Source organism: Marmota marmota, unplaced genomic scaffold (genome assembly GCF_001458135.2).
Source record: "Marmota marmota marmota unplaced genomic scaffold, marMar, whole genome shotgun sequence".
Taxonomy (NCBI): domain Eukaryota; kingdom Metazoa; phylum Chordata; class Mammalia; order Rodentia; family Sciuridae; genus Marmota; species Marmota marmota.
In genome coordinates this window covers 27,759,956-27,771,243 of record NW_026000241.1, presented here as the reverse complement: position 1 = coordinate 27,771,243, position 11,288 = coordinate 27,759,956, and the positions used below count along the sequence as shown (strand labels likewise).

The 11,288-nt window shown below is 40.9% G+C and overlaps 1 long non-coding RNA gene across 2 annotated transcripts in view; it reads right to left on the bottom strand.

Moving 5' to 3' along the window:
* Positions 1 to 9,856, bottom strand: part of LOC125613719 — a 20,439-nt gene extending 10,583 nt beyond the window's left edge. Inside the window, exon 1 of one of the 2 annotated variants that reach the window (XR_007344271.1) lies at positions 7,828 to 9,856. This is a non-coding gene — a long non-coding RNA (uncharacterized LOC125613719). Of the gene's footprint in view, positions 1 to 6,826; positions 7,443 to 7,827 lie in introns of those variants that run through there. The other variant, XR_007344270.1, reaches the window with a different exon arrangement.
* Positions 9,857 to 11,288: the final 1,432 nt, after the last annotated feature.

The window sequence follows — 11,288 nt, the reverse complement described above, 5'->3', positions numbered from 1 at the left end:
CCCCTCTGCCCTATCTAGAGTTCGTCTATTCCTCCCATGCTCCCCCTCCCTATCCCCTATGAATCAGCCTCCTTATATCAGAGAAAACATTCAGCATTTGGTTTTTTGGGATTGACTAATTTCACTTAGCATTATATTCTCCAACTCCATCCATTTACCTGCAAATGACATGATTTTATTCACTTTTATTGCTGAGTAATATTCCATTCTGTATATATACCACATTTTCTTTATCCATTCATCTACTGAAGGGCATCTAGGTCGGTTCCACAGTTTAGCTATTATGAATTGTGCTGCTAGAAACACTGACATGCCTGTGTCCCTGTAGTATGCTGTTTTAAGTCCTTTGGGAATAGACCAAGGAATGGGATAGCTGGGTCAAATGGTGGTTCCATTCCCAAGTTTTCAAAGGATATCTCCATATTGCTTTCCAGATTGGTTGTCTTTTACAGTGAAGTTTTTAATTAATGAGGTTCAGCTTACCAATTCTTTCCTTGGTGGTTTGTGATATTGGTGTTAGATCCTAAAAGTCAATGCCATACCCAAGATACCTTGATTTTTCTCCTACGTCATCCTTTTCAGGCAAGCCTCAATCTCACAGTCTCCTGCTTTGCCTCCAAAGTAGGTGGGACTAGCCACTATACCTAGAAGCCTTTTTTTTTTTAAGCATACTAATGTCAATGGTATTATGTTTTGGGTTTTTTGTTTGTTTGTTTGTTTGTTTTTCTGTTTGTTTGTTACTAGGGATTGAACTCAAGGCACTTGACCACTGAGCCACATCCCCACCCCTATTTTGTGGTTTATTTAGAGACAGGGTCTCACTGAGTGGCTTTGTGACTCGCCATTGCTGACACTGACTTTGAACTCATGAATCTCCTGCCTCACTCAGCCTCAGGAGCCACTGGGATTATAGGCATGCATCACCATGCCCAGCTTGGTATTATGTTTTTAATTTCAAATTATACTTTACTACAGGCAGATAGGAAAGCAATTGACATTTGTACCATTAATTAGTATTCCACCATCTTATTATTTTCAGGAGCATTTTGTTGATCCTTTCAGATTTTCTATATAAACAATCATATCATTTGTTTATTTCTTCCTTGCCAATCAGTATGTCTTTTACTGATTGTCTTATTACATTAGCTAGTAATTCTAGTAATAATATTGAAAAGGAGTGGTGAGAAAAGACATTCTTGCCTTGTTCTTTATTTTAGCAGAAAAGCTTCTAGTTTCTCAACAGTTGAGTATGATGTTAACTGTAGACAATTTTGTAGATCTTCTTTACCTAGTTGAGGAAGTTCCCCTCGATTCTTTGTGGCTTTGAGTTTTTATTGTGAATGAACACTGATTTGTTTTTTCAAATATGTTTTCTGCATTTATCAACACTGTCATGAGATTTTCTTCTTAGCCTTTTGATATGATATAATGGGTTACATTGATTTTCAGATATTGAACCAAGTTTGCATGTCTGAGATAAATCCCGTCTGGTCATGCTGTGTATCTTTTAATACATTTTGATTCAATTTACTAATATTTTGTTGAAGATTTTTGCATGTATATTCATGGTACTAGCCTATAGTTTTCTTGTGCTGGCCTCATTCTGAGGTCATAATTAGTTAAGAAGAATTCCCTCTGCTTCTATCTTCTGAAAGAGATTATAGAGAATTGATTTAAAAAATTTTTGTTTACATGTTTAGTAGCATTCATTGGTGAACTCATCTGGAACTATCACCTTCTATTTTTGAAGGTTTTTATTTTTGTTGTTTTTTGAACCCAGAGGAGCTTAACCACTGAGCCACACCCTTAGCCCTTTTATGTATTTGTTTTGAGACAGGGTCTTGCTAAGTTGCTGAGGCTGGCTTTGAGCTCCTGATCCTCCTGCTTCTGCCCCCTGAGCTGCTGGGATTATAGGTGTGCACCACTGTACCTCAGTGTGGAAGGTTGTTAATTATTGGATCAATTTCCTTAATAGATATAGGCCTCTGCAGACTTTTTTTTCCTTCTTGTTTGAATTTTGGCAATTTGTGTCTTTCTAGGAATTGGCTCATTTCATCTGGTTTATTAATTTTGTGGGTATGAAGTTGTTCATAGTATTGCTTTATTATCACTTTAAAGTCTTTGGGATTTGTAGTGATGTTCTCTGTTTCATGTCTGATATTAGTAATTTATGTCATCTTTTTTGCTATCTGGCTAGACTTCTATTAATCCCATTAAATAGCCAGTTTTAGTTAGGTGCAGTGCGCACACCTGTAATCTCAGCAATTTGGGAGACTGAGGGAGGATCACAAACCCAAGGCCAGCCTCTGCAACCAATGAGACACTGTCTTAAAATTATAAAATAACAAGGCTGGTAATATGGTAGAGGGTCCCTGGGTTTAAAAACAAAAACCAAAAAAAAATAATTTGGGGTTTCATTGATTTGTGTCTATTAATTTCTTATTTTTAATTTCATTGATTCATGTTCTAATTTTTATTCTTTTTGTTTTTTCTGCTTACCTTGGACTCAATTTCCTCTTTTTTTAGTTTACTTAGAAGCTTAAATTTGTGATTTTTAGATCTTTCTTTGTTCTAATACACATTCAATGTTTTAAATTTCTTTTTAAGTACTGCTTTTCACAAATTTTGATGTTGTGTTGTCATTTTCATTCATTGAGTTAAAAATTCTATTAAATTTGTCTTGAGATTTATTCTCTGACCCAGGTGTGTTTTAGAAGTGTGGTGTTTAGCTAAGGATGTACCTCAGAAGTAGGGTGTGTGCTTAGTATGCATGAGATCCTGAGTAACATGCTGAGCACGACTAAAAGAAGTGTGTTTGTTGTTTATTCTTTGAATATTTGGGGATTTTCCAGCAATATTTCTATTACTAATTTCTAGTTTAATTCCACTAAAGTCTGCAAGCACATGTTATGATTTCTTTCTTTTTTTTTTTGGATACCAGGATTTGAACCCAGAGGCACCTAACCACAGAACCACATCCCAGCTTTTTATTTTTTATTTTGAGACAGGGTCTCACTAAGTTACCTAGGGCCTCACTAAATTCCTGAGGCTGGCCTTGAACTTACTATTCTCTTGCCTCAGCCTCCTGAGCCACTGAGATTACAGGTATGTGCCTCCATGCCTGGCATGATTTCTGTTCTTTTTTTTTTTTTTTGTAGTGGTAGATGGACAGCATGCCTTTATTTTATTTATTTTTATGTGGTGCTACGGATGGAACCCAGTGCCTCACAATGCTACGCGAACGCTCTGCCACTGAGCTACAACCACAGCCCGATTTCTATTAAATTGGCTAAAGTGTATTTATAGTACAGAATATGGTCTCTCTTCTTATATGTTCCCATGTGAGCTTGAGAAAAAAATGTGTATCCTACCATCATGGGACGAAGTAGACTATGGACATTAATAACATCCAGTTGATTGATGGCGCTGCTGAGTTCAGATGCTTCAGTTTTTTAGAGAGAATATAACCATACCTTGGATGTATTATTTCTATGAATAGCATTTGAAACAAAACAAAAAATAAACAGTGGATTAAGTTTTCAAAAAGCAATGAAGGGTCAGAACAGAAGGCATCAGTGGGGAGGAGGCTGCAATCATTGCCAGGGGCTGCTGTACTCATTCTGCCAGCCTTGCCAATCCCGCTGAGGGAATGGCACCACGGCAACCCAAGAGCTTGGACCCACTGCACTGACCACAGATAGTGCCAAGGGAGGCACGGGCTTGGGCTGGGAAGGGGATGGTGGGCTTGGGTCTGTGAAACTCTCTCAGACGTAAATGCAAATGCGGGTGCTAGATGACTGAAGTCCAGCCAAGCCTGCTCAACTGTGATCATAATAAAAGGCAGGGAGTTTACATTCCGGATCTATGTGTGCTTTATTTGATTTAACGATTGGAAGGCTTAGCCTTGTGTTTCTGGTTGAGCACTAAGCATGCCAACCCATAGAACCAAAGGCACCTATTGGAGAAAAGAAAAACATGACAGATGGAATTCCTTTTCCAGTCCCTTCTTCTTGAGATATTTAACTTTCTATACCAGGACCTCTTTCCTAATGGAAATGAGCCTTTATATGAGAAATAGTTGCTTTGCAAACCTGCTAATAAATGTGAGAGAATATAATTTCCCTTTAGAGTGTTTTCTGAAACCTTAACTTGCATAATGTCTCCCTCCAGCAAATCTTTAATTTATAGACTTTCCAAACACTTTTGCCTAAATCCTAAAAGTAGATGGTTAACTTTTATTTTTCCTCTCATAACTGTGGCCAAGTCACCACAAAGTGGCTGTCAAAGGCAAGAGGGTGCATTTTATACATTTCTCAGAGTCCCTATCTGTATCTACATAAAAAAGTTATAAGATTTTTTTTTTTTTGTACTGGGGATTAAACCCAGGGGCACTTTACCACTAAGCCACATCCCCAGCCCTTTTTGATTTTTATTTTGAGACAGGGTCTCATTAAATTGCTTAGGGATTTACTAAGTTGCTAAGGCTGGCCTTGAATTTGTGATTCTCCTGCCTCAGCCTCCTGAGTCACTGGGATTTACAGGCATGCACCACCACACCCAGCAAGATTCCAAATTTTTATTTTCACTTGTAATGCTTCTTTTAGGTGAGGCATCGCTTTTTCTGGTTGTCCTTTTGTAAGCGTAAACATGCCTGAGAGTGTAATCAGACTGCTGTCCTGCCAGTTTGCTTTCCTCAATGACCTCTAGGATGAAGGATGGTTTAGGGAAGAGTTTCTTCATGGATTATTGTCAGTGAACGAAGGCCAGAAGGAAAATTTTAGCTTATGTATCAATGAGATTTAGATTTCCCTACATGAAACATAAAAATCTAAGATAAAAATAACTTGAACATAATAGAGTCTATTTTTTCCTTCTCTAAATGAAACTCAGAGGCAGACATCTAGGGTTGGCTTCCATCCCCAAGGTTACCAACATGGGCTGCCAGAGTTGCAAGCCAGAATAATAGACCTGAAGACCAAAAAAAAAGGCCCCTTCCTGCCAGGTCAACTCCCATTAGACTACCTCCATGGGTTTCCCAAAGAATTCATCTTATTGGTGAACAACAATTTACATGGTCACGTCTAGCAGCAAGGGAAGCTGAGAAATTGTGTGTGTGTGTGTGTGTGTGTGTTGCTAAGGATTGATCCCAAGGCCCCACACAAGCTAAGCAGGTGCTCTACCATTATAGCCACAACAGCACCACAAGAGAAAAAAGAAAAAAGAGATGGAATCCTTCAGTCACCCTAGAAAGTTCGCTCATGCCCTTGGCAGGCATCCCTCCCTCCTGAGTCTCTGCTTTAGAGGCCACCACTGTTCTCAATTCTATTGCCATAGCACAGATTATTTTCTAGAACTTCAAATAAATGGAAGTACACAATTGGGAATCATCAAACTCTTGGTTTGGTTTCCTTCATTCAACCTAAAGTTTTTGAGAATCATCTATATATTGTTTTGTCCGTAATTGATTCCTTTTGATTGTTGAGTGGAATTCCACGGTAGGTATGGAAGCAGAGAGGCTGCCGTGTTTTTTTGAACATGGACTCTCAACACAAGGCTGAGCACTTCTCAGACCTTGTGTGATAACCCTTTGCAGGAGATTTCTATTTGTGGTTTTGTCTGTTACTGTCCAGTATCAACCCGCAGTCTCATTGGCACAGGGATCCGGTGTGGTCTCCAGGTTTCCTTCTAGCCCAGGAACTTCCCTTTTTGTTTAATGGAAGCAGATGGTTTCTGTACTTGCACACAAGACCCTTACTGATGCACTAGCTCTATCCACATTTCACAGATAAAAGAAACTAAGGCCAAAGGTCAGTGACTCATGTGGGTCACACCCCTGCTAGGTGACAGGATGAGGATTAGAATCCGTCATTCTCACTTCCTGCAAAGCCAGAGAGGCCGTATAAGAACTAAGTTGGTGATACCAGGCTCACTGCAGCCCCGTGACTTTGTTTCCATGCTGAGACACAGGACAACATGGGCATGCTGGCATGAGGATAAATGCCCTGACTCCAGTGGGTGTGGTGGCACACGCCTGTAATCCCAGCAGCTCAGGAGGCTGAGGCAGGAGGATTGTGAGTTCAAAGCCAGACTCAGCAATTTATCAAGGCCCTAAGCAATTCAGTGGGACCCAGCCTCAAAATAAAATGAGCTGAGAGTGTGGCTCAGTGGTAAAGGGCCCCTGGGTTCATTCTCCTCCCCACAAAACAATAAACAGATTTTTTTAAAAAAATGCTTTTGTAGCTCTCTGCTTCTCCTGGCAAGACCAACAGGGGAGCCTGAGATGGTTCCAGCTCAAAACTCTCCAAGCAGCTAAATCCTGCATTTAACCCACTCACTTACCCATTTCTCTCTTCTCCGGATCAGAAACAAAAACCTAGCCCAGAGCACTGTACAATCTTCCACGCCTTTCTGTGTCTTAGTTGAGCATTACATTTAAACCCTTATTCTGATCTTTGTTTCATGTTTACAGAAGTGGATTCCTTTTATTCCTTTCCCCTGACAGGAATAATCCCCCTGGAATTTAAGCTTTTAAAGCGTGTCTCCTTGGGTTATTTGAAAGGCAGCCCTTGGGACATTCCCTCTTGCACACCATACTCCTTCTGCAAGGGGTGCCTGGCTGAACCAGGGCAGGGGAGGGGGCGGGAACACTGGCACCTCGGTAAACCTTGAGGTGTGGCAAGGTCGGGCAATTGCAGGGAGGGAGTTCAGATCCAGCTCCTCCCCTCTGGGCTTCCTTCCATATTCATACCAGTGCACACCAAGGGCAAGGGGCGGGTAGAGGCTGTCAGCAGGAAGGGAGGAGTGGGCAGAAAAAGATGACACTGACCTGTCACCTGCTGCCAGCCAGGAGGGGTGAAGCCTCATTTAGCCTCCGGGATATAGAACTTCTCATTCTTCCAGGTTCACTGGCTAATGAAACATGAGGATACCCCAGAGGAGAGCCACAGAGTGTGGTGAGCCAATGTTAGAGTGCCCAGAGCCTTTCAGTGAAGGACTTGGGAGCCAGCTGCTGGGGAGAGGACGGTGGGCGGGCGGCCCACACACAGACTGAGGGCAGCAGGGGGTGGAAAAGCCTGGTCATGTCAGCTGAGCTGAGGACATTCAGAGCCCCCTGAGGGTCAGCGCTGGCCATCTGTGGACCTCAGTTCAGCTCACCTCCCCCCAAGCCACTCCTGCTGCTTCCTCCCTAACCAGGGTGCTGATCCCAAGGGCGGTTCCCAAGGCGCCCCAGAGCACCCTCCCAGCCTGCTTCCCTGGCAGCCCAACCTGTAAAACTGATTGTCGGCATGCACATAATACCCTTAACACATAAAAATACAGCATAATCGTAGAGTTGCGCTTTCCATGATAATTATTGCATGAATTTTTAAAATCCAGATTCACTATATATACCAATCAGTTTCTTCAATCCTTCACACACACCTCTGTGTGTATCATTTGGAGATTAAAAGTCTTATGAGGGGCTGGAGATATGGCTCAGTTGGTAGAGTCCTTGCCTAGCATACACAGGCCTTGGGTTCAATTCCCAGCACAACCACTAAATAAATAAATGAATAAATCCATCCTATTATCTTTTTTTTTTTTTAAATTTATTTTTTAGTTGTAGTTGGACACAATACTTTTATTTTTATTTATTTTTATGTGGTGCTGAGGATCGAACCCAGGGCCTCACATGTGCTAGGCAAGCACTCTACCACTGAGCCACAACCCCAGCCCCATCATCCTATTATCTTGTTAAAAAAAAAAAAAAAAAGTCTTTCGAGATAGCTATTATTGTCCCCTTTTACAGAAGCATCAGTCAAGGGACAAACAGGACAAATCACTCACCCAAGGTACTTTCAAGCAGAGCCAGCATTTGACCCCAGGCAGGCTGGTTTCAGAATGCATGTTCTCAGGGCACAGTCTCCGGCACAGTCTCCGCTGCTCCTCATTACTCTGCCCATCTTGAGACTATTTTTTCCTACAGGGCTGGGATATGAGGTCAAGGATTGCATCTTCATTTTAAACACGGTCATGATTAGGGCAGTAAAAAAAAAAAAAAAAAAAAAAAAACTAAGAATATAATAGAAAAAAAATAGCATGAGCTTGACTATAAATGGCAAATCTCAAAGTAAAACCTTTGGAAGTTAAAAATACGACTCACACAGAAATATCAAAAAAAGAGCATATCCCAAACACTGGGTAATGAATGACCACAAACCAAATAGCTTAAAACAACACAGATTTATTCTCTCACAGTTCTGGAGGCCAGAAGTCCAACATCAAGGTGTCATCAGGGCCTTGCTCCTTCCAGAGTTTCTGGGGGAAGAAAGCTTCCTTCCTCTTCCAGCTCCTGGTGGCTGCCCAAGTTCCCCAGCTTCCATGGCGTGTGGCCACATCTCTCTGCTCTCTGACTCTGGGACTTCACCTCTTCTGTCTCAAATAAAAACCCTTGTCTCGGATTTAGGTCCTAGAAGGGAAATCCAGGACAATCTCATCTCAAGATTCTCACCCTAATTACATCCGAAGAGGCCCCTTTTCTAAATCAGGTGGCATTCACAGGGATTTGTGTGGACATAGACATGTCTTTTGAAGGCCACCCCTTCAAGCCACTAGGCTCATTAATGAGAGAATCATCAGGACGGGAAAGTTAATTCAAAGGGAAATTCAAGGAACCGAGGCTTATCTGGTCAGTCAGCACAGGCGCGCTGAAATAACTCTGCACAAATTGAACGGGTTAATGTCTTCCAAGGCAATAAACCTGTAACCTTTGGGGTTATCTTTTCCCACAGACAGAAATCTATTTGGGCAAAAATCCATAAGTGAGCATGTGACTGGGCCCTAATCAATAGTAAATCAAACAAGGTCCATTTCCTAGATCAACATCCCAAATAGAACTTTCTACGTTGATGGAAAGTTCTGTATCTGTGCTGTCCAATGGGCTAGCCACATTGCAGGGGTTCCCAGATGGCAAGCAAGCACTTGAAATGTGGCTAGGATGGCTGAGAAACTGAATTTTTAATTTTATTTACTTTTAATTAATTTAGGCTTAATATAAATAGCCACAGTTGGCTGGTGACAATAGCCTTGGATGATGCAGTTGTAGAGAATTAACTAACCACTTGCAAGGCCAAGTAGACAATGCTGTAACATATTGAAAATATATGCTGTTGCCTTATTTTTACCTTTTTATAATTTTTCTTAATACAACTTACCTTAGATGGTGCAAACTATAAGGCATGATAGGAGCTGGGGAGGACTGGCAATTCATGTCCACGTAATCCAGAAAGCGCTTCCATTAAATTCCAGTCCTTCATTGCTCTATTGCCAGAACTATTCTTTTTCTTTTTTAGAAGAAGTCAGACATATGAGATATGCAAAATCTCTTATTATTTAGATATTAGCTAGATTGGTGATCTCATGGGGGAGTTGGCCCACATGAAGGAACCTCTCATAATCTGCTTTATTTTTAGTTAATCTTCCCAATATCCCATGCCACCCCAGCACCGTGCATGGCACATATTAGGACCCCTCAAAAGAACTTTCTACGTTGATGGAAAGTTCTGTATCTGTGCTGTCCACTGTGATAGCCACATTGCAGGTAACTCAAATTGTGGAGTCTTCCTTCTCATGGGGTTTGCATTCCGGTTGAGTGAGAAAAATGGCATACAAGTAAACACATGCATAAATAAGAATTCTAGATAGAATTCATCAGAAGGTAACCAGACAAGGTGGAGGATGTCTTGGAGTTAGGAGTCACGGGTAATTAGGTAGCTGCTCAAGGAAGGTGGGGTATTTGATCAGGGACCAGAATGTCAAAAAGCAGCCAGCAACATAATGATTTAGATTCTAGAAGGACAGCATTCCAGGTTCTAACTCCAAGAATCAGTAACATTGTTTTTGTAGCTAAACCATAAATAGATAGATAGAGATACATTCAAAAAAATTCACTTGTAATCTTATTTCCTTAATATCACTTCTATTCTTGGTTAAAATGCATTCCCTTTAATCTGGACCTTTATGAACATGTATTTTATAAAATTGATCATAACTGTATGTTTGATTTCGTAGTCCTTTTCATTTAACATTTAAGCATTTTCTGTGATGACCATAATAGTCCTGACCATTACAATTTTTCAATTCCTGCTCTATTGTGCATCCAGGGAGCCTAAAATACAGATGTTAACCTTCATCCTGGGGCACATTTAGGCTATTTTACAAATTTTCATGCTTATGAAAATAAATATATTTACACATAATTTTCCTCATTTCATATAATTTCCTTAGGATAAATTTCCTGAAATGACAGGTTCCAGGTTAAAGGGAATACTTCATCCTAGGGCTGTTTTTGTTGTTATTGTTTGTTTATTTGTTTTACAGGTTGTCAAGTTGTTTTCCAAAAGGGGTAGGAAAGGAAAAAGTGGTGGGGAGAGAGAGCAGAAGGGAGAGAAACAGAATATGAGCAAACAAAACCCAAAATATCAGTGGTCTGTTCTGTTTATTGTTGTATCTATAGTACTTGGTACACAACAAGTGCTCAATAAAGGAATGAGTGGCCAACTTCCATGCTCAAGTTTTGCAGTTCAAAACTGATTTGTAGCCAAGTGCAGTGGCATATACCTTTAATCACAGTGGCTCCAGAGGCTGAGACAGGAGGATCACAAGTTCAAAGCCAACCTCAGCAACTTAGGGAGGCTCTAAGCAACTCAGAAAGACCCTGTCTCTAAATAAAATTAAAAAAAAAAAAAAAAAAGAGGGGGATGTTGGGGGGGGACTGAGGATATAGCTCAGTGGTTAAGCACTTGTGGGTTCAATCCTCATTACCCCCTCCCAAAAAAAATTGATGGGAAGCTGATTTATTAGAAAATGTTCTCAGAGAAAATGAGTAGGGATGAGATGGGCATCATTACCCTGGGTACACGTATGACTGCACAAATGGTGCATCTCTACACCGTGTACAACCAGAGAATTGAAATGTTGCGCTCCATTTATGCACGATGAATTGAAATGCATTCTGCTGTCCTGTACAACTAAGTAGAACAACTTAAAAAAAAATTAAAATAAAGAAAAGAATTAGGGGTATGGGGAAGTGGGGCCAAGAGGGAAAGAGACCACCCAAGGTGTGATAGTGGATGGGGTCCTTCAGAAGATGACTGACCAAATGTAAGGGGTTCAGGAGAGAGTACAGGTCCCACTGCAGAGCCACATCTAGCTGGGAGGGACCTCGGGATTTATATCCCCTGTGCCTATCAGTATCTAAACTGTCCCCAGGGATCTAAACTCCCAGACACTTCTGGCTCTTGGTGTAT